At 49.3% G+C, this 20,895-nt stretch overlaps 1 long non-coding RNA gene across 1 annotated transcript; it reads left to right on the forward strand.

Moving 5' to 3' along the window:
- The first annotated feature begins 41 nt into the window (after positions 1-41).
- On the forward strand, positions 42-14,842 carry LOC140600746 (uncharacterized). Its single transcript, XR_012003912.1, has 3 exons — positions 42-149; positions 892-1,028; positions 14,540-14,842. It is a non-coding gene; the product is annotated as an uncharacterized lncRNA (long non-coding RNA).
- Positions 14,843-20,895: the final 6,053 nt, after the last annotated feature.

Here is a 20,895-nt window from a genome sequence, read left to right on the forward strand (position 1 = left end):
CTGAGGCTGACATTGCAGAAATTCTTTTTTACTCCCTTCTAGAATTCAGTTTCCATGGCTGTAAAATGGGGGTGATGAGTCCTACCGAGAAATAGTGAGCAACAAAGTGGCTTCTGCTAACACTTCTGGGACCCGAGAAACACTGCGGGGTAAGGCAGTTATGCATCATTTAGCCCAGAATTTCTTTTTCACTTAAGTGTAACAATAAAACATTCCCAATTGAAATGATTGTAGCTTCATTGAACATTTTAGCGGTAAATACTGAGATTTAATTGTGAGAAGTTGTATTTCTCAAAGCTGGCCACATTGGTCCATCTCCCTTCCCGCATGCTCTCCCTACTGTGGGATGGTCAATTCCTCCACTAAGAGGTGGGCTCCGTGCACCCCCTACTCAAACCGGAGTGGAACTTTGTAACTCCCTCCAGCAATGCCATCCCATGGAGATGAGGCTGAGTGGCTTCTGAGGCTGGGTCACAAGAGATAATAGAGCTTCCGCCTGACTGTCTCTTGGGACACGGCCCTTTGGAGCTCCGAGCTGCTATGTAAGCACTCCGGCTACCCTGAAGCCACCGTGCTGGAGGGACTGGGAGGAGACCGAGAAGATGCCCAAGTAGCCCTGGTGTTAATGCTCAAGATCCTGAAATGGTATGATTATCGTTTTGTTCATGTATTTTTTTATTCTTTTTGCTTATCTCATTTATAAAATGTCTATAGCAAATACATTACTTTCCTCAAAATAAGACATTATTGTTTTTTAATTCCCCTCAAAAGGGGAGTGTTTTTTTTAACACCCTCTCAAAGCATCACCAGGCATTAGCTAATATCTCCCTGGAATTCCAACAACGGACTCTGCATAATTCACCAAAATAACTGCCCCCTCCCCCCGCCCAGAATCCTGACAAGCTTATACTAGTGGACAGACTCCAGGAACCATCGAGGTCCTCAGCCGACACGATTGGATCTGATGCTTGAATTCACCCATAGTTAGATCCACCAGCCCAGCTGAGACCTGAGCATCTGGTTTTTTGGTGAGTTTTTTTTTTTAAACCATAGGAAAATAAAACTTTTCTTTCATTCATTCAGCTAACATTGGTTAAGCCCTCTATGTGCCAGGGACGGGGGTAGGCGCTGGGGATATGGATGTGAGCTGAAGGAGGACTTGCCTTCTGCCTTCATGTAGTGAAAAATACAAATGGAGCAATGATCTGAGTGCCATGAGAGGGGGCACCCGGGGCAGTGAGTGGACGGAGAGGGCACACCTGGCCCAGAGGTGGAGCTTCGGGAAGGCTGCCCAGATAACCCAATACTCTGATAGGCAGTGAAGGGATCCCCATGTCCCAAGGTAGGGTGCAGCGTGCTATAGACCACATGTTTATTCCTCTCTGAAGCCTGATGTTGACATACTAACCCTCAGGGGCTCCTGCATGGCTCAGTTGGTTAAGCATCCCACACTTGATTTCTGCTCAGGTCAAGATCTCCAGGTCATGAGATCGAGCCCTGTGATGGGCTCTGCGCTCAGTGGGAAGTCTGCTTGTTCCTTGTCCCTCTGCTCCTACCTGTCCCCATCTCTTTCTCTCAAATAAATAAATAAAATATTTTAAGAAGAAGAAGAAGGAGGAGGAGGAGGAGGAGGAGGGGAAGGAGAAGTCCTCACCCCCAGTATGATGGTACTAGGAGGTGAGTAGGCCACGAAGATGATACCCTCCCAAATGAGATTGGTGTCCTTATAAAAGAGACCCCAGAGAGGTCCCTTCCCTTCTGTTCTGCCCTGTGAGGACACATCAAGAAGACAGCACCTGGACTGTCTCTGACCAGACGCTGAATTTGCCAGTGCCTCGATCTTGGGTGTCCCAGGGTCTAGACCTGTGGAAAACAAATGTTTGTTGTTTAAAAATGGTATTTTTATTATAGCAGCCAGAACCAGCTGAGACGGAAATCAAATGAGATCATCTTTGTGAGTACATTTTGCAAAGTGGAAATGCAAGGTGCAGTGGCCAGCCGCTGTCCCCACAGCCTCCGGCTGCTTCTGTAAACCAGCCGTGATTCTGATGGGGCAAGAGGCCTCTGTTTTCCACACTGGTGAGCACAAAGAGCCTCGGACCGTGACACTGACACAGGTCCTTGGTTGCCGTAGTCTCTTGTACTCCCGTATGCCGTTCACTAAACAGGCAGGGCACAGAGAGCCTTTCTTGCTCTAAGGCCAGTGGCCAAGGTCCAAGATGCTGCTGGGGACACATTGCCCCTGCCAGCCTGGCCTGACCATGCTGCCGGCCAGGTGGGGCTTGTGAAACAAGTGCCCTTAATTTGTTCTGACGTCCAGCCACGGAGAGCGCCAATCCTCCAGGGAGTACGGAGAGCTTGTCCTGTCCCCCATTATCCACTGGAACCAAGGGTGGAGGCCAGAGCTCTGTCTTTCTCCTGCAGCCACCACCCTGGGCGGGTCACTCGGAACACTGGCCCCAACTTCCCAGTCCCCATGTGTCCTTCTGTGTCACAGTCCATCATCACTAAGAGGCTCTTTCTACTGGGAAAGCCCTGCCATCCCTCCTGGGAGTCCCTCTCTGTGTTTCTCTGGTCCCTGGACAAGGAAGCCCAGACTTGTCAGCCAGGCCCACTGTCTCCTGCTCCTGGCCAGCTGCTTCATCTCCTGCCATTTGTTCTACCCAAAGCCAATTCTGACCATTTGTTCCCACCAGGCCCCAAATGGGACACCATACCACCTCCTTCATATAACTCCTGCCAATCTCTTAAATCTTTGTTAAATTGTCACTTCCTCCAAGAAGCCTACCGGAAACTGCCAGCCTTCTGCCCCTCATGAGATCCCACAGATATGTATCTTCTACTAATCTTGCTGTATCAATGGGGCCACTCGCTGCCTTTCTTTTTTTTTTTTTTTTTTTTTGCCTTTCTTTATCACACCACACCCTGGGTATCCTGGGGAGTCTTTGGTGAAATGGAGACTGCAACTTATTGGGAGAGACGTTATGCAACAAGAAGGGTCCATATTGGCAACAAAAGTTTTATTCATCTTGCAGACGCTTAACTCTGAAGACCCCGCAAGGGCCACAGCTCCCTGCACGGCCCCTGCCAGGTGTGGGCAGAGCTGGGATCAGATGCTCTTGCTGAGGGAGCCCAGTCTCTGAATGAGAGGCAAAAGGGAGAAAGGTCTATGGAATCCGATGGATGCAGTGACTCTCCTAAAGAGATAGAATCTGCCTTTCTTCGTGGAAAATGCTTCTGCAGAGTCCAGTTCCCACAAAAGGTCCAGGGAAACCCAACCGGCCGCATGAATTCAGGGATTCCCCCGAATGTTGGTTCTGTGGCCCAAAAACTTTGGGAAATAATTATTTGAACCCAATTTACTGGGTTTCTTTTCAGCAGACTCCTTCAGGTCCTCAGGAGAATGAATGCATTGCAAATCTCCAAGAGGGAAGTAAGTGTGAATACTAATGATGTTTATCTGGCCACAGCATCTGATTCTGAGGAATACCTCTCAATATCTTCTAGAATCACTGTTTCACGGAACACAGTTCAGAAAATGCTGCCCTAAAGATATTTATGAATTTAAGAATTCCCAAAGGGTCATATCTCCTAATAGCTAGATCTTTTAGAGAATTTTATTGATATTATTTCTTAATACATCATGGAGAATCTGCTTTTACAGAGGCAGTTCTGTTTTTTGTTGATGCCGTGAACCATGTATTCCTGTTTCCCTCATTACCATGGTTACCAGGGAGCTCAGAACTGAGCCCTGGCCCACATCCAGCTTCTACCCAGGCTTCTGGAGGAGAATTTCTGTCTACTTATGTTTCCTTGTTACCATCTTATCTCTTCTCTTTTCATTTTCTCTGTCATGATTCCCTTGTTTATTTGTTGTAAACTTATTTTACTGATATGTCAAAACCCTTTTGAAAAAGAAGCAAGATGGGGACAACCTGGGTGGCTCATTTGTTTGAGCATCCGATTGTTGATTGCAACACAGGGTGTGATCTCAGGGTTATGGAATCCCACATGGGGCCTTGTGCTGAGCAGGGAGTCCACTTGAGAGTCTCTCTCTCCCTCCGCCTACCCCCACTCAAAACATAAATAAATAAATCTTTTTTTTTTTAAGAGGCAAGATGTGCATAAATAACTGTAAACAACTATAGTATTGTTAGCAATAATGACGACAAAAACACTTTGATTCCAAAGAAGAGGTGACTCTCCTTTGAGAGATATTAAGGACTAGCTCTTTTTGGATCAGGAAAGGAGGACCCAAGATGGGTTTCCTCCTGGGCTTAATTCTCACGTTTAAGTGTTTCTAGTCTTCAAAGTCAGAAGAAATGTCTGCTTCCCTCCCCCACTCCCTTGAGAAACTGAAACAAAACCACCCTCGAGATCAAATAGATTACGTTAATGACATAGAGAAGAGAGGATGGTCTGTGCCCACTCCCTGAGCTCCCCAGACAACAGGCTTTTGTGCTCAAGGGAGAGACGGGGGGACGGGGGGCACTTGATAAGTTGCATCCACTGGACAGAGTATGCTGGGCTGACACTCCTGCCCTCCAAGACTCTGTAAGTTGAGTGGACGGAAGGCCATTGATTCTCGGCCACTGCCCCCACCACTGAGGACCCCTGCCTGCTCAACTCCTGGGGCCTTTTGAGGACCCAAAGGAGAAGTTGAGTCTTCAGATGGCCCTACCTTATTTGAATGTTCTTTCTCTAGACAAACTCTATCTAATCCTCTTCCCTTCCGACAACCTGTGACGTGACATACGTATGGTAATAACTCTTTTGCCTGCCCATCTTTCCTGAGCTGGAGCTGCAGGCTGTCACCTACTGAGCCCCTTGTCCCCATCTTTGGACAATAGCCATGTTCTTCCTCATAGCGATTCCCTCACGAGTGGTCACCCAGGAGCAGACCGCCGGCTGCCTATATTCCTTTAGAGTTCTCTTTGGAGGCCGTGAGCCCCTGGGGGGGGGAACAGAACCAACTGTCTCTCTCTTCCATGGTGCACACACCCTTTCCCCCAGACACTGAAGGGCACTGCTGGCAAGAAGAGCCATGGATATGAAGACAGCCGTATGCATGAAGCTGCGGAAGGTATGACCTAGACCCTGATGGACAGTAAAAACTGCCCAAACCAGGTCTTCCCTCTCTGAGCCTATAAACACACCTGATGCCACATCATTCTCAATCTCCTTGGCAGTGCATCCCAGCAGGTGTGGGCTCGCTGAAGACTGGAACTCGTGGAATTCATGAATTTGTGTCTCTGCCAGTGCCTGCCTCTGAGTATGATCTAATGAAACAGGAGGAAAGATAATAAAAATTTAAAAAAAATAAATAAATAAAAAAGGAAGAGAGAGCAAGGTCTTCAGAGTTTGGGGAGGTCAGACATTATAGTCATGACCTCTATCAGTCTTCATAAAACCCTGAAAGGTTTGGATGTTATCATTAATCCATCTCAGAAAGGAGGACATGAAGCTCATCTAGGAAAGAACCAGTTGAGTCGGGACCACCCTCCAGACATTTCCATGGCCCTGGCTCTCCAGCTGTACCCAGGGCCAACCAGGAGTTTCAGCTTCATCCCAGAAGCAGTGGACCTTGAAATCTTTTTGAAAACTTGTGAGTTGAGTTTGCAAAGCAGTGTTCAAATCAGAATAGGGATTTTCCACCATAGAATTGGCCACAGCCCCAACTGGACCCCAAAGACATACGCTTAAAGCAATCATATTTATTGGACACTTAAATCAGAAAAATCTAGAAAACAGGGATGTCTGGGTGACTCATTGGTTGAGCATCGGCCTTTGGCTTAGGTCGTGATCCCGAGGACCTGGGATTGAGGTCCCCATCGGGCTCTCCACTGGGAGTCTGCATCTCCCTCTCCCTGTGTCTCTGTCTCTCTTTCTGTGTCTCTTGTGAATACATAAAATCTTTTTTTAAAGAAAGAAAAATCTAGAAAACAGAGATTTTCCCCCAATTCATCTCTACACTTAGAGTAGTGTCCTTCTGGAAAGCCCAGACTTCATTCCACAGGCATCTTCAATTCTCCTGGGGAAAAGAGGAAAGGAAGTTCAAGCCTATCAGCCAGGGCAGCTCACTTCAGGATAACAAGGCCTCATCAGGCCGCCATGGGCACGCACCGAGAAGACCCCCGAGGCCACAGACCCCACCCCCTGCCCACTGGGCACCAGCATCCCGACGGGAAGTTGGAATAGAAATAAAGTACTCACAGGTTCACCACGTGCAATGAGAGGTTTACATGGGGGCCGTGAAAGTTTGGCTAACCCTTGGTTGTAAAAACTGCAAAGGGCTTTATTTGTGGCTGTCCCTTCAGTGGGTGTCTGCTCCAGGGGAAAAAGCAAATCTTTGTGAGGGACCTATTGGTTCCTGTGTACGGCTTACTTGGCTCAAAAGAAAAAAAAGTCTTTAAACGATTTAATTGGCCTAATTTGTGTTCTTAAAAAATGAAAATGAAAAAACTGAGATTTTATGGGCGGTGTTACATTTTTAATGGGCAAGTATCCCAGGCCGGTACTTTTAATTGGAAAATGTCAAACAGCTGGTTGTTTTTGGCTCGGAAATAAGAATACCTACCATTTGCTGGAGGGCCACAATTCACGAAGTACCTCGTGTCAACGTGGTGCTTGCTGCTAGCATGTGCTGAGATTAAATGGTGATGTCCGAATTCATCTTCACTACGCTGTGTTCCAAAGGTGGCTTGAGACAACTGGTAGCCTTGCTCGTACAACCCACGGGTGTGAGGCCTTGCTGACACAAGCTCTATTCCAGAAGGTGTGGCCAGGAACTGGGAGCATTCCCACCACTGAGACTTTTCCCAAACATAGCATTTGTGCCTTCCTACCGCGATTATCTTAAAAGGCCTGGAAATTCAGGCTAGTCCCACACTTCTTGGCCATTGCTGGAGCATGAAGGACCATGCATTGTTGGAGCATGAAGGACCTCGCCTGAAGCTGGGTACGCTGGGACAAGTGTGTGGAGCTGGGGTCAGCGGTGCCCCAGTGTCCCCTCTTTGGCCAGCATTCTCCTCGATGCCTTAGGCCACGTCTTTGTCCTCCCTGAGCTTTCATTTCTTCATGGGCAGAGACTGAACCCTGCCATGTCCAGTTCTCAGCATCACTCCAGGGCTGCTGTGAGATCGTGCGAGAAAAAGGCTTTACCGTGCTGTTGTCATCTGAGACCTCCGTGTCAGGAGGCCTGGCTACCAACTGCAGCTCCATCTCTTGCTGTGAAACCGTGGACAGGTTATTTCTTCCTTCTCAGCCTTTATGCCCACATCTGTAAGACAAAGGTGGTGAAGGCCGATGTTCTTGGTCAGTGCACCTCGAGTGTAGCCTTCAGATGAGCACAAGATGAGGAGCTTATATTCAGTGCTAGAATATAAATCAATACCCTCCCCTCCTCATTGAGAAAGTCTTGCTGTGAAAAAGAAAGAAGAAAAAGAAAGAAAGAAAGATAGAAAGAAAGAAAGAAAGAAAGAAAGGAAGGAAGGAAGGAAGGAAGGAAGGAAGGAAGGAAGAGAAACAAGGGAAAAAGCCAGCTAACCTAGACAGTAGGCCACAACGATTCCAACGACATTCTTATCCTACTTACAAGATACGCGGGGACCTAGGAAATGGGTTTGATTCAGAGTTATTGCTATCCAGGTGGGGTCACTGTTCTAAGTAGCCAACAGGGTTTCCTGGGGGACTTCACATAGCCCAGCAGGGCTTCAGGTCAGCACAGTGGTCCCTGCCCACTTCCAAACTTGAAACTGCCCAGAAGCTTCCAAACTTGGCGGAGAGATGAGGCACGAGCAAGAGTTTATCAAGAACGGGCCAGACCTCTAGCTGAGGGACTGGCAGCAAGCAGCCCTACACGAGGCCTGTCGGCAGAGGAGCCATGGAGAGAAAGTTCACTGAGATGGCACAAGTAGGGAGGGCTTTCTCACCAGGGTTGTTAGAGTTAACATGCCGCTAAATGAAATTTGGACAGGTCCGGGAACACAGTGCCTCACACACATTATCCTTGTGCTCATTTTTCCATAATCTAGAAATGAGTTCTGGGGCTCATGTGTGGGAGACCAGCCAACTTTCTCAGGCAGCTGATCTGGACTTCCGACGTAAAGTTCGATTCCCGTGAACACCATGATACCCTTGTGTATATACCTGCATAGGCAAGCATCAATGTACACATCTACATGGATGTACGCTAGCACCTCTGCAGGGGGGGGTCCCAACTGTTGATTTCCGTGATGCCTCTGCCCCCGCAGCCACGTTCTCAGCTGGGACTCAGACCTGCTCATGAAACACAAACCTGTTCTCATGTGTCGTCAACTCCATCCCCTCTGTGCTCAATTTGCTGTGACAACTGGAAAGTGAGATGCACAATCGGCCCCTTTGTTCATTTTCCACACTTCACTGTAAAGAACAAGAAATTATTAGGGAAAATATGGAGGTATATAGGCTGGGAAATTCATTTCTCCCCTGTAGTTCAAAATTTTGCAATTTGAGGGTGTTTGTCATATTTTCAATCACCTGATGATAATTGGCTAGGGCAGTATCTGCCTGCATGGTAATCTTATTTTGCCTTCCGGGGTTCAGGCATGAACTTTCTTTCTCCTTGTCTCTGAATTTCTTTTCATCTGTCTGTCCTTTGGTGGACTTTTTTTTTTCCGTCTTTATGGTTTTTCTACGCAATCCGTTGGCCACATGATTGCTTAAATTTAACTTCCAACTTTCAAACTGCTGTGCATGTGTCTGCGTGCGTGTGTGTGGCTTCTGCCCCACCCCCGTCTAGAAAGGAAATATTCCCATGGGAAAAGATAAGTGTGAAACGAGGGTGGCTAGGGTCCTATCTTTGAGGTGTCCAGACTCATACAAAGAACTTTTTAACGAATTGTTTTTCCTCAAAAAAGGAAGACATGTGTAGTCTCTCCCCCAGAGGGTTCTGAATTCTTGGCTAAGGAGGCTAGAAAGAGAACGCTTCCAACCCTTCTCCCTTCAAATCCGAAATCTTTGAAAGCTACGCAAGGATAAAGCAACGTTTTCTTGTAAATTTTGCGACAAGAAGTCTAGACTTTTTGAATCTGAGGCACATTTGAGCTTACGAAAGGGGCAAATCGCCTTGGGTTTTCGGGGGCCATTCTAGAATGCTTGGGAAGGGCTCCCTTTATTCCTGGCCCGCCTTTGATGCCACATGACCTTTGACTCTGATCAATGCATCCTCCTCCTGGAGCAGCAGACAGGAGATGAACTCTCTCAGCGCCCAGAGGAAGAGCGGGCAGTTCGGCCCTGACCTCTCGCCCTGGCCCTAACCTCACTGATAATTGAGTTTTCCATCCGTGCTCATCAGCAGGGTAGAAACACAAAGAAATAAGCCCCTCCTGACTCTGTCGTTGCCCAGATGAAACCTCGAGCCAAATCTGTTCAGCTCACACCGACATCCAGCGCGGGAACGCACACGAGGGGCCGTGTATCGGGGGGCCCGGCTCCCCCATTCCAGCCTGGGCCTCCTGGCACTCCCACATCCCTGCTCCAGGCTGTGTGGCTCCCACAGCCTTTGCTCCTCCTCACAGAGAGCTGAGAGACAGAGACAGAGACTGGGGGGGGGGGGCGGGGGGCGCTTCGTCTCCTTGAAAGATTGCACAGCCACCTACAACACCTGGCCCCCGGGGCCTTCTGTAAAAGTCTGTTTCCCAGACACTCCTTGAAGATGAAAAATTTAAGACAATTTAGAAGAAATTTTCTCTACCTCACCTTCGATCTTCGTAAAAGTTCTTATTTTAGAATAAAGTGAGCGATCAATAGGCTTCTTTGGAGCACTTCCAACCCTAGATTTGCCCTCCTGGAGGAAGCTGTGGATGGCTAGCTTCGTGGCCACGGCTGGCTGCATTGGACACAGCAGGTGCGGGCTGGGGACACAGGGACACACGGATCTGTCTGCAGCTCGCGGCTCCCCCGGGACTGGTTTGAGGGGAGCCAGGGGAGAGGCCCTCCCTGTGTTGCTTGTGGATAATAACCACCTCATCAGCGTGATGCTTTCCCACCTTGCAGTTTGCACAGTCTCCTCTGACCCCCCACAGCCCCACCGAGGGAACTGAATGACATCCCAGGACACTGAAGGGCTGCAAGCTTCTCAGTCACCCAGGCCTGGAAAAGGTGAAGTGGAGAGTTGAAGCCAAGGTTGCAGATTCTGCGGCCCACGAACTCTCTGGAGCATCTCGATGCTGCAGGAGGAACACTCCGGGAATGCAGAAGAAGGAGGAGGCTTCCAGGCTCTGATAAACACCCAAGGAAACAGAAGCAAGATGGAGCAGCGATGGCCAGAGGGAGCGGTGGAGACCGGACTTCCGAGGATGGAGAGGCTGTGGCTGGAGCTTCCTAGGAGAGGAAGGGCCTCCACGGAGCCTCAGGACGGAGCAGCACAGAAAGAGGGAACCAGGAATGGTGGAGGGAGAGGTCAGCTCAGGGACAGTGGCCAGGCTGGTCAGTGGACGCCACAGTCCGGCAGTCCCGACGGTGAAGCACTTAGGGATGGAGGGAGGCACCAGGTGTGTAGGGCCTTTGCTGTCGGGCCAGGAGTTGGGGGTTTCTTCCAGACCCTCCTGGAGTAACTACTGCAGAGATATGATATGTGTGCAGCATTAATACAATGAGAATATTTTCCCATTTGGAAACTGAAAGGTGAAAAACCTCATCCGAAACAGTGCCTGGTCCCTGGGCCTGCCAGTGGTCTTCCCAAAGCTGGGACCTATCGGCATAAAGAACTCCTTGCCCTCCTTGCTACCTGCCCTCCTGTCTGGGCGGTATGAAGCTCCCGAGGCCCTCCCTAGACCTCCAACCTCTGAAGTCCCTGCGCTGCCTGTTTGGAGGTAGAGGGTCTGGAAGTGAGGCAAGAAACTGTATTTTTACCCAGTGCCCACAGGTGGTTATTGGCCGTGGACATGTTTAAAAAGAAGGAACACGACCATAAAAACCACCCAGGGCACTGGCAAATAATAGGGCACCTCCTGGAAAGACTGAGACAGTAGGTCTGGTGGCGGGGGAACCAAGGATCGGGATTTTTAACAAAAGCTGAGATAGAATTAGGGTAGGCCAAGAGGTGGGTCATGCAAGTGTAGGGTTAGATCCTTTCTTTATTTAAAGGTTTGCTCTGTTGCTCATCATAGGTATGTTTGCACTTATTTGTTTTATTTGTTTGTTTGGTAAACGTATTTTACTTAAATTCACTTAGTTAACATAGAGCCTACCATTAGCTTCAGATGCAGAGTTCAGTTATTCATCTGTTGTATAAAATACCCAGTGCGGGACACCTGGGTGGCTCAGCGGTTGGGCGCCTGCTTTCGGCTCAGGTCGTGATCCCAAGATCCAGAATCGAGTCCCGCATCGGGCTCCCCGTGAGGAGCTTGCTTCTCCCTCTGCCTTGTCTCTGCCTCTCTCTCAGTCTATGTCTCAAATAAATAAATAAATAAATCACCCAGTGCTCATCACATCACGTGCTCTCCTCAATGCCCATCACCCAGTGACCCCATCCCACCCCTCCCCTCCTCTCCCCTCCAACAACCCATGGTTTGTCTCCTCTGATTTCATCTTGTATTATTTTTTCCTCTCTTCCCCATGATCCTCTGTTTTGTTTCTTAAATTCCACATATGAATGAGATCATATAATAATTGTCTTTCTCTGATTTATTTCACTTAGCATAATTCTCTCCCATTCTTTTTTTTTTTTTTGAATTCTCTCCCATTCTAACCACATTGATGTAAATGGTAAGAATTCATCCTTTTTTTTTTTTTTAAAGATTTTATTTATTCATGAAAGACAGAGAGAGAGAGAGAGAGAGGCAGAGACACAGGCAGAGAGAGAATCAGGCTCCATGCAGGGAGCCCGACGTGGGACTCGATCCCAGGTCTCCAGGACCATGCCCTGGGCTGAAGGCAGAGCTAAACCGCTGGGCCACTGAGGCTGCCCGAATTCATCCTTTCTGATGGCTGAGTAAGATTCTATAGTGTATATACACCACATCTTCTTTATCCATTTATCTGTTGATGGACATCTGGGCTCTTTCCATAGTTTGGTTATTGTGGACATTGCTGCTATAAACAATGGGGTGCAAGTGCCCTTTCGGATCACAAAGTTTGTGCCCTTTGTGCTAATTTATGATGTTCTCTATCTCAGTGACTGACTTTTTTGGCCCTCCTTAAATTTTGCACCCAAAATGAGTTCCTCACTCCCCTCACCTGATCCTAGCCCTGAACAAAAGCCCCGGGTGGTCCTGAGTGCAATCACTGCCACCACCTTCCAGGTTCTTCCCTACATTCTGGCCTCATAGGCCTCCACTCCTTACATTTTCTATGGCCTCAGCCATAGGCACAGGCTCTGCACCCCTACTGCACCCACTCTGATGACTAGCTCTCAGCTGGGCCCTTGGACCTGCTGTCCTACAAAGTCCTTATTTCCTCTGGGATCCTCACTCCCCCTGGTCAATTCCTCCTCCAGTGTCACCATGGCCTTCTTCCTGTACACAGCACTAGAAGCCCTGCAACATACTCTTCCATTTAAATCCCTGAACCCCCAACACCTCCAGAGGAGAATAGTTTTTGCACACACCTCCGCGATAGGACTATCTCACCATCCCAGGATTTCTCTGTGCCTGTGAGCCCTGGTTCAGCAAAAGAAAACAACCTTAGATTCCCTCACACCTAGAACATATGTTGGCACTCAGGATTTTGATGAATGAATGAATGAATGAATGAATGAATGAATGAAAGTCAGGGTGCAATGGGATGAGCATAGACTTTGGTCTCACAATACAAACTTGAGCTTGAATCCATATCCACCACTGACTACCCTAGTGCTCCTGACAGAGACTTAGAATCTCCAGGCTCCATTTCTTTATCTGTGAAATGGGCCTGATAAAGCCACCCTTCAGGGTTGTAAAAATCACAAGTACCTGGGACACAGTAAAGGATGTTCCATAAACTTATAAAATACTAGGGATCAGAGAGTAGATCTTCCCCTCTAACCATCTTCTGGTGCTGTCTGCTCTGAGGGGTGTGCACTAGTATCCTCTGAGGCTGACTATTGTGGTTCCTGTATCATGTCTGAGTTTAGTTTGATGGGTGATTAATAATGAGTAAGACTTAGGTGAGAATTGGTCCCCAAATCAACTAGATGGTTTGCACAATCTAAAGCCAGACATAGGAAAGAATTAATGTGGGTCTTTGTTGAATTGCCCTGATTTACCCCCAAATTTCAGGATCATCATCTGGTGCCTGTGCTTGTGTGTGGTGGCACTCTGCTAGGGAGACTCCTATATACCATCACAGATAGAGTCTCCCAAAGTCCCTTGAAGGCCTAAATGTCACAAAAAAATATCTTACTCTGGAGTAGATTTATCCTGACCCTCCCCATATTAGTAGAGTTTTCTAGAGAAACAGACGTAGGGTGGAGAGAGAGAGAGAGAGAGAGAAAGAAAGAATTTAAGAAACTGGCTCAAAAAAAAAAAAAAAGAAAAAAAGAAAGAAACTGGCTCACGTGATCATAGGTGATGACAAGTCCATAATTTGCAAGGCAAGCCGGGAGGCTGGAGACCCAGTAAAGAGTTGATGCTGTCTTCTTGAGTCCAAAGACCATCTCAACACAGACTTCCCTCTTTTGGGGGGATCTCATTCTTTTTATTAATGCCTTCAACAGACTGGATGAGGCCCACCCACATTACAGAGGGTGATCTGTTTTATTCAGTGTTCTGGTTTCAACACTAATCTCCTCTAAAAAATATTTCTCCAGTGACATTTAGACTGGTGTTCAACCAATCAACTGGGCACCATAACCTAGCCACGTTGACACATCAGAGTAACCATTATACTCCCCAAGTTTACAGCATGAAATGAAATCAGCGCATGAGATAATCAACATGTAACTAAACAGAAGCAATCATGGGAAAGCACTTTGTGCGGGTGGCAGGGAGGATCCCACATGCAAAGGTGCCACTGGGGTAAGGGTTGTGACCAGTCCGCTGCTGGAGAACAACCAGAAGTCACCAGGTGCTCATCCAAAAAATCCCTGAGTTATCCCTTCAAAGACTAATTCATTCACCAAACGTTGTTGACCCTCCAAAGTACTAGCCATCTCACTAGGCTCTAGGGTAAAGATACGGATCTGACCATGGACCTCAGGACCTCACAGTCCAGGGTGGAGGCAGACACCCAAGAGACAAGTGCTATGACAGCAGAGTATGTCAAAAAGGAAAGGCAGGTATAAGCACCTCCACTCGCGGAGGATGTGATGGTGTTTGTGGGGATAAAGAGCTAGCACCAAACATAATGATCATCACTAGGGAGATGAATAAGGAGAAATCGATGGGGCACAATGTGAAATTTTTTACAGCATTTAGAAGCAAAGAACTAGGTGTATGCACAACATTAGATTTTTTTTTTTTTAATGTAATGTGGGATGGGGGAAAGAAGTAAGAAGCAAAACAGTGGATGGCTTGGTGGCATTTACATGATCTCAAAATACACTGCACAACATACTTTAGAGAGATGCATGTGATTTCAGGGGTACACAGCAGATGCCTTGGGACAGTCGTCTGTGAAGAGAGGGGGATGGAACGAGGACGAGTGAGTGCATCAGCGCGAAGAGGAGCCTGGCAGGGACCAGTGAGGGATGTTGAAGACTATGAGGGACTCAAGCCTCTGCACTGAGTTCCAGAGAATCCCCACAGCAACCACCATGGGTGAAAAATCATGATGAGAGAGATTTCACAGCCTGGTTGTAATGACTTGATCATTACAAGTCATTGGTCAACGCCTGTCTTCCCTTCCAGGCCAGAGGTTGGCATACTACAGCCCATGAGCCAAATCCAACCCACCATCTGTTTGTGTAAATAAAGTCTTACTGGCATAAGGCCACGCTCATTCATTCGCAGAGCGCCCATGGCTGCTTCCACGTGACAATGGCGGCTTCTGGAACTGCAACCGAGACTGGGCAGCCTGCAAGGGTATTTACCAAGTGGTCCTTTCAGAAAAAGTTTGCCCACTCCGTTCCAGATTAAAAGCTCATGGCCAGGGCCAAGGATAGAGAACAGAGGACTCCACAGATGGTGACATATATATATATGGTGATCAAACACTAGACAGGAGGGGCACCTGGGTGGCTCAGTGGTTGAGCATCTGCCTTTGGCTCAGATCGTGATCCCGGGGTCCTGGGTTCGAGTTCCACATTGGGCTCCCCATGGGGAGCCTGCTTCTCCCTCTGTCTATGTCTCTGCCTCTCATGAATAAATGAATAAAATCTTTAAGACAAAACAAAACCAAAACACCAGACAAGTGCAGGAGCATCTCAAGATCAGACTAGCAGACTCAGAGGGCAGGTGAGGGCCACTCGGTTCTTCATGAGCACTGGGCCTTTGTACCTGGCGCTCTTCTACGTGCACTGCTCTCCAGGCCTGCTTTTCCTGGCTGTGCTTCTCATACCTCTTCCTGGAGGCCTCTCTGGTCCCCCACCCTCAGGTCGAGAAGCCCTGCTCTGTGCTGTCATATCATTCTGCGCTTCCTGGTACTACACGACACTCTGGTGATGATTTGTTCAATGTTGAACTTCATTTCTTCACACGGGCAAGGGTCACGTCCTGCTCAATTCTAGATTCCCAGCAATTCCAGAATGTATACGGGAAGAGCAAGGAATAAGATTCAAGGAAAATGCCAAAGGCTTGGAGTGCCCAAGAGAGTGGATGCTTTCACCCAAGGGGCAGGTGCTTAGTCCTGACTTCCTCATACAAAGAAGATGGTCTGCTCCAACAATTATTGACCTGGAGCTAGAAGGAGCCAGATCCAGGCCAACCCAAGTCCCTTCTGGAGTTTGTGCTACCTTGTTCGCATCTTTGTTCCTCAGTGAACCAAGACTGCACACAGAGCATAGAATGCAATATTGCTGTTTTAAAGACCTGTCATCAGGAAGAGGGTCCCTGAATTTGGAGTGCTAGATCATCCCTGCCTCCATCCATCTCCAACCTCCAGGCACTGTTCTAGGGGCTTTACATAAATTCATTCCTGGAATCCTCAGGACAACTCATGTTACAGATGAGGAATCTATGGCAGAGGGAAATCTAGCCTCTGTACCCTGGGGGATCCATCTTTTGAGCACCAGAGCCAGATTTATTCCCTGGGAGCCTGGTGACAGAGTTCAGGCCTTGGCCATTACTCTACGCCACCTCTCCCCCAAGGTTGCTGGTGGACTTGTCACATTTGACGTTCAGGTCCTTATGTGTTCCTTCTAGCACCGTGTGGAGGGGCAGATAGGAAGAGGGATTCTTATCCCACGGAGCAGGTGAGAAATCAAAGAAAGTGGGTGCTCTGAGCAACATTCTGGACTCTTCCTGCTGCCTCTGCTACCAAACCCCAACACAGTGCACCCATGGCAAGAGGACAAGGCATTCTACATAGGAAATATTCACAGTGCACTAGGCCATGCCAGGTCCCACGCTAAGGATCCAGGAGACCAGAGAAAGAGCAAGACTGACCAACCCTGGAGAGGGTACTGGGTCTGTGGATAGTAGGACATGGAGACACATTCTGTAACCAGGGGGAACGTCAAGGTGAGGGATCAATCCCTAGGTGTGATCATTTCCTTCTAGGATTATCAGGCCGTCTTCCTGGAAGGGAGTGCACCTGCCAAGTCCTTGAACTGAGTCCATGTTCCCACATTTTTTATTTTATTATTTTTCCCACATTTTTTACCCAGTAACCAATAAAAGGGTGCCTTGGGCTTCCTCTGCCTACAGAAGGAGCCTTCGCTCCAGGCTCCCTGACTTGGATTCAGCTTTGGCTCCCACTCCCAGCTCAGCCCAGACGTCCCCATAGAATGTCTACTACACAGCAGCTCTGTCCCTGTCCAGCCCCATGACCTCCCTGAACGAGGCACACAGCGTCTGACCCTCAGGATCACACAGGAACCCCGCTGGAATTCACAGGCTCTTCCCTCCTGGTCTCTTCTGGTGCCCCTCCCTGCTCAGCCGTGAGAGCTGGCCTGGCATCGGAGGGACCAGAAAGGACAGAACTGAAGGCAACCACGTGCCCCAAGGAACCCCAGGCTTCCTTCCTCTCTGGGAAGTTGATGGCTCGCTTGCCTGCCTTCTCCATCCTGTCCTTCTGTTCTTGAGGCTATTTTCCCAAAGGAACCTTTGGAGACTGTGCTTGTGGGGACTTGACGACTTCAAGGGTGACTTTCACTTGAGCAAATCTTGACTTCCTGACACACGAGGTGCCCGCATGAGGTGCGCTCTGATGAAGAGTACAAGTGACTTCTTCGACACAGGAAATGAACCCTGGCCAGTGCAGGAAAATGAGAATAGATGGAGAGAAATCTCCCTCCCAAATGTCCCAGGATCCCAAGGATCTGCCACAGTAGAACACGAAGCGGCTCTAGAACCGGGTCTCCATCAAGCTCCCACAGACACCTTCAGAGGATGCCCCCGGGAAGATTGAAGCCAAGTGCCACCTACCAATGCTGGGGTCAGCCTGCTGGCTTCTCCTCCTCCTCTCCCTGAGCCCTCTTCTTCCTCAGCACGTCCCCAGGAGGGTTTAAAACTCAGCTTCAAGTGAGATTCCCTCTCCTGGCTGTTGTCCCTGACTCGTCTGCTTGGCCTGTTCCTGCCTCTTGTCTCTTGTCACAAACCTTGGGCCCACTGACCTCTGGCCTCTTCATGCACCACCTACCCTGGCTTCTTTTGTACCCATTTATCTGATTGGCTGACCTCTGTCCATCCTCTAGGACTCTTGATAAGTCCTCGGCAGTGAGGGACCGAGCCCGCTTCAGCCTGAAGCCTGGGCATACTGGACAGCCCGTTCTGTCTCTGACCAGGGAAGACTTCAGCCAGTCAGGCCTTGACCTTTGCAAGGATCAGCTGGCCTCCAGGCCAAACTGCCTCAGACACCCAGCAGCCAAGGTGACCTCACCATCTGCTCAGCAGTCACACAGACCCTTGAGACTCCTCCGGAGCCTCTTCGGGCTCCCATTCCGGGGCCTGACAATAATACAAGGACACTCACCTGTCTTACAGGTAATAGCACTTGCATCATCTAACAACGAAAACAGAATCTTTACCTTCCATCAACTGGAGGATCTTCCTGTTGCCAAATATGATAAGGAAAGGAGCCCAAGGGAGCCCCTCGAGTGGGATCTCTGGGGTATGGACTAGAGATTCAACACTGAACAGAATGTGGACCACCCTCTGCCCAGCGGGCCTGGAACAGTGTGGTTAAGGGAATCCCTGTCCCCTGCTCTGCATTCCCATAGGACGCTGGTCGAACCTCAATCAAAACACCAATCAGTAGCTAAGATCTCATTAACTCTGTGCAAGGTGGTCTAGTCTGCTAGAATCTATTTTTTTAAAGGCAGGGAAGGTATCCTCACTCTTCCTTGCATTTATTCAGATATTCCCCCCCTCATATTCCTGTTGTTGCTTCATTTATTGAGCACCTACTCTGTACACAGGCCCTGCCCCAGGCCCTAGGGACACAAAGATAAGTAAGATACAGTCCCTGAACTCAGGGCTCCCAGCCCAGGGACAGGTAAACAGATCATCAAACTTTATTTATTTATTTGTAACGATTTTATTTACTTATTCATGAAAGACAGAGAGAGAGAGGCAGAGACACGGGCAGAGGGAGAAGCAGGCTCCCTGCGGGGAGCCTGATGCAGAGCTTGATCCCAGGACCCCAGGATCACGACCTGAACCGAAGACAGACACTCAACCACTGAGCCACCCAGGCGTCCTGATCACTAAACTTTAATGTGACAAGTACAGTAGTAGAAAGATGCAGCGGGCAGTGGGAATTCAAAGGAAGAAGCTTTTCTCCTGCTTCAGGAGATCTAGGGATGCATCATACGGAGAAGAATCATTTTCACAGGGTTTTGAAGGACGAATAGGAGTTCTTTTGGCCAGAAAGGCAATGTTGTCATGGACACATAACCATCCTCATTAATGAAAGCTCAGCACTTCTCACCTAGAAAATGCTCAGGAACTGCGGCATCCTAACCAACGCAGACTGAGTGTTGGGACAGGGGAGGGAGGGCATTGTCCTCGCTCTTCTGCCTCAAACCTGGAGATACATTGGAATCCCTCGGGGTGTCTTAGAAAATACCAATGTTCCGTCCTCCCCTAGGGATCCCCACATCCTTGGCCTGAGACGAGATGCTCCCTGGTCATTAAAACTTTTACAAGCTCCCCGGGTGACTTCAATGCCCAGTCGTGGTCGAGAACCCCCGCTTTACACCAACGTTCCTCAAGCTTAAGTGTGCAAATTCATTCAGGGCATCTTGTTAAAATGCAGCTTCGGGGGTGACAGGTCTGGGGCGGGGCCCGAGAGCCTGCACTTCGAGCAAGTGGAGGTGATGCAGGTGCTGCCGGCACTGGGACCACACTTGGAGTAGCCAGTCTCTGAGGCTGAGCCCCCAGAGCAAACTCAACACAGGCCCTTGCCTGCACCCCGGGGAGATGGTTCTGCTCCCCGAGAGCTAACCTTCAGTTCTGGATTTGGGGTTGGGGTGGGGGGAGGCTGTTTGTTGGTGTCTTGAGAGCTGGCACGGCGTCCCTGTCCCAGCCAGCTGCCCGCCCAGCCGCACTCAAGGCCGGGGCACAGCCAAGGGGGCCCCGGGCGAGCCAGCTACATCCCAGTGCAGAGGGTGGCGGCGGCGGCTGCGTTGGCAGGAGCTGCCTGCTGGGTAAACATTGTTCTGGGTTTTTTCTTTTTTTCTCTTCAAACAAGCCCTTCCCAGCGCCGGCCACATAACCCTAAACAATGCCTCTCTGTGCTGTTGACACAAAGGCACAAATGGTGTCATTCCAGCCCAGAGATAAAACTCTGATCCTCCCATAATGGGGGGCATTTCCTCTTGGGAAGAACACCAGCAAATCAGGAAATTCAACAAGCCCAGTCTAAACCCTGCCCTCCGGCTAGGCTCAGGTTTTTTGTTGTTTTGGGTGGATTTCTTTCTCCCCAAAGCTCTGCTTGTTTCATGTGCCTCCGTCAGCAGATATGTCAGCCCCAGACAATGGCCTCTTTCTGCAGACAATGGTCAGCGTGAGGAATGTCGCAGGAGGGCAGGGCTTGAGGAGGGACAATCAGCTTTCAGAATCCAGTGGCCGAGTGGGTGCTGCAGGGAGGGTCCTGCTGTCACCGGGGCAGCCTCCTCAAAGGCACCATTTATAGGACCCGCAGCCCCGGACAAACGGATGCTTGGGCAGCTCAGAACCAGAGGCCCCTGGCTCGGTGGCCACCGCCGCAGGCCGACCCCCGACCCGCGGCCCCGGCTTTATCGGCCTCCCGGGGCGCCTGCAGCCAGGGCCCCTGCCATGCAGACTCTGTTTAATGAAAAAACAGTCACCCCCAAATTAGAGCGAGGCCTGCTGTTCCCCACACTGCCCCTCCTGCAGTACCCAGCCCGGGCCTCCACTGGCCAGCTCTCCAGAAAAGAAAGGGCTTATTCATCCCCTAAGGTGGAAACTCGCTTTCTCCGGGGGGAAATTGTGTAACCGTTTTGTAGTGGAATTGACTACAGTCCTCAAGGTCTTCTGGAAAAAAAGAAAAACAGATAAGGGGGCGGAGGTTGGAGCCGGTGCTGGCAGTCTTCTCGTTAGATTTGCTCACTGCAGAACAATTTTTCTGACAGAGGCCACAGGCCCAAACATCCCTGGATTTCAAGGACCCTCCCTGCAATCGGAAAATGAGAAAGGAACTCCTTGGCAGATAGCCATGCGCGCATGCCCTCATTCACTCCTCTAGTGCGATGCCTCACACACAGTAGGTGCTCAGTAAACGTGTGTTGAGGGAATGAAACCTTTCGTAATATCGGATTCCATCTCTCCCTGTTTCAAAAAACCTTCAGTAGCTCCCTATTACCCATAGTGTAAA

This window comes from Canis lupus, chromosome 12, assembly GCF_048164855.1.
Source record: "Canis lupus baileyi chromosome 12, mCanLup2.hap1, whole genome shotgun sequence".
NCBI lineage: Eukaryota > Metazoa > Chordata > Mammalia > Carnivora > Canidae > Canis > Canis lupus.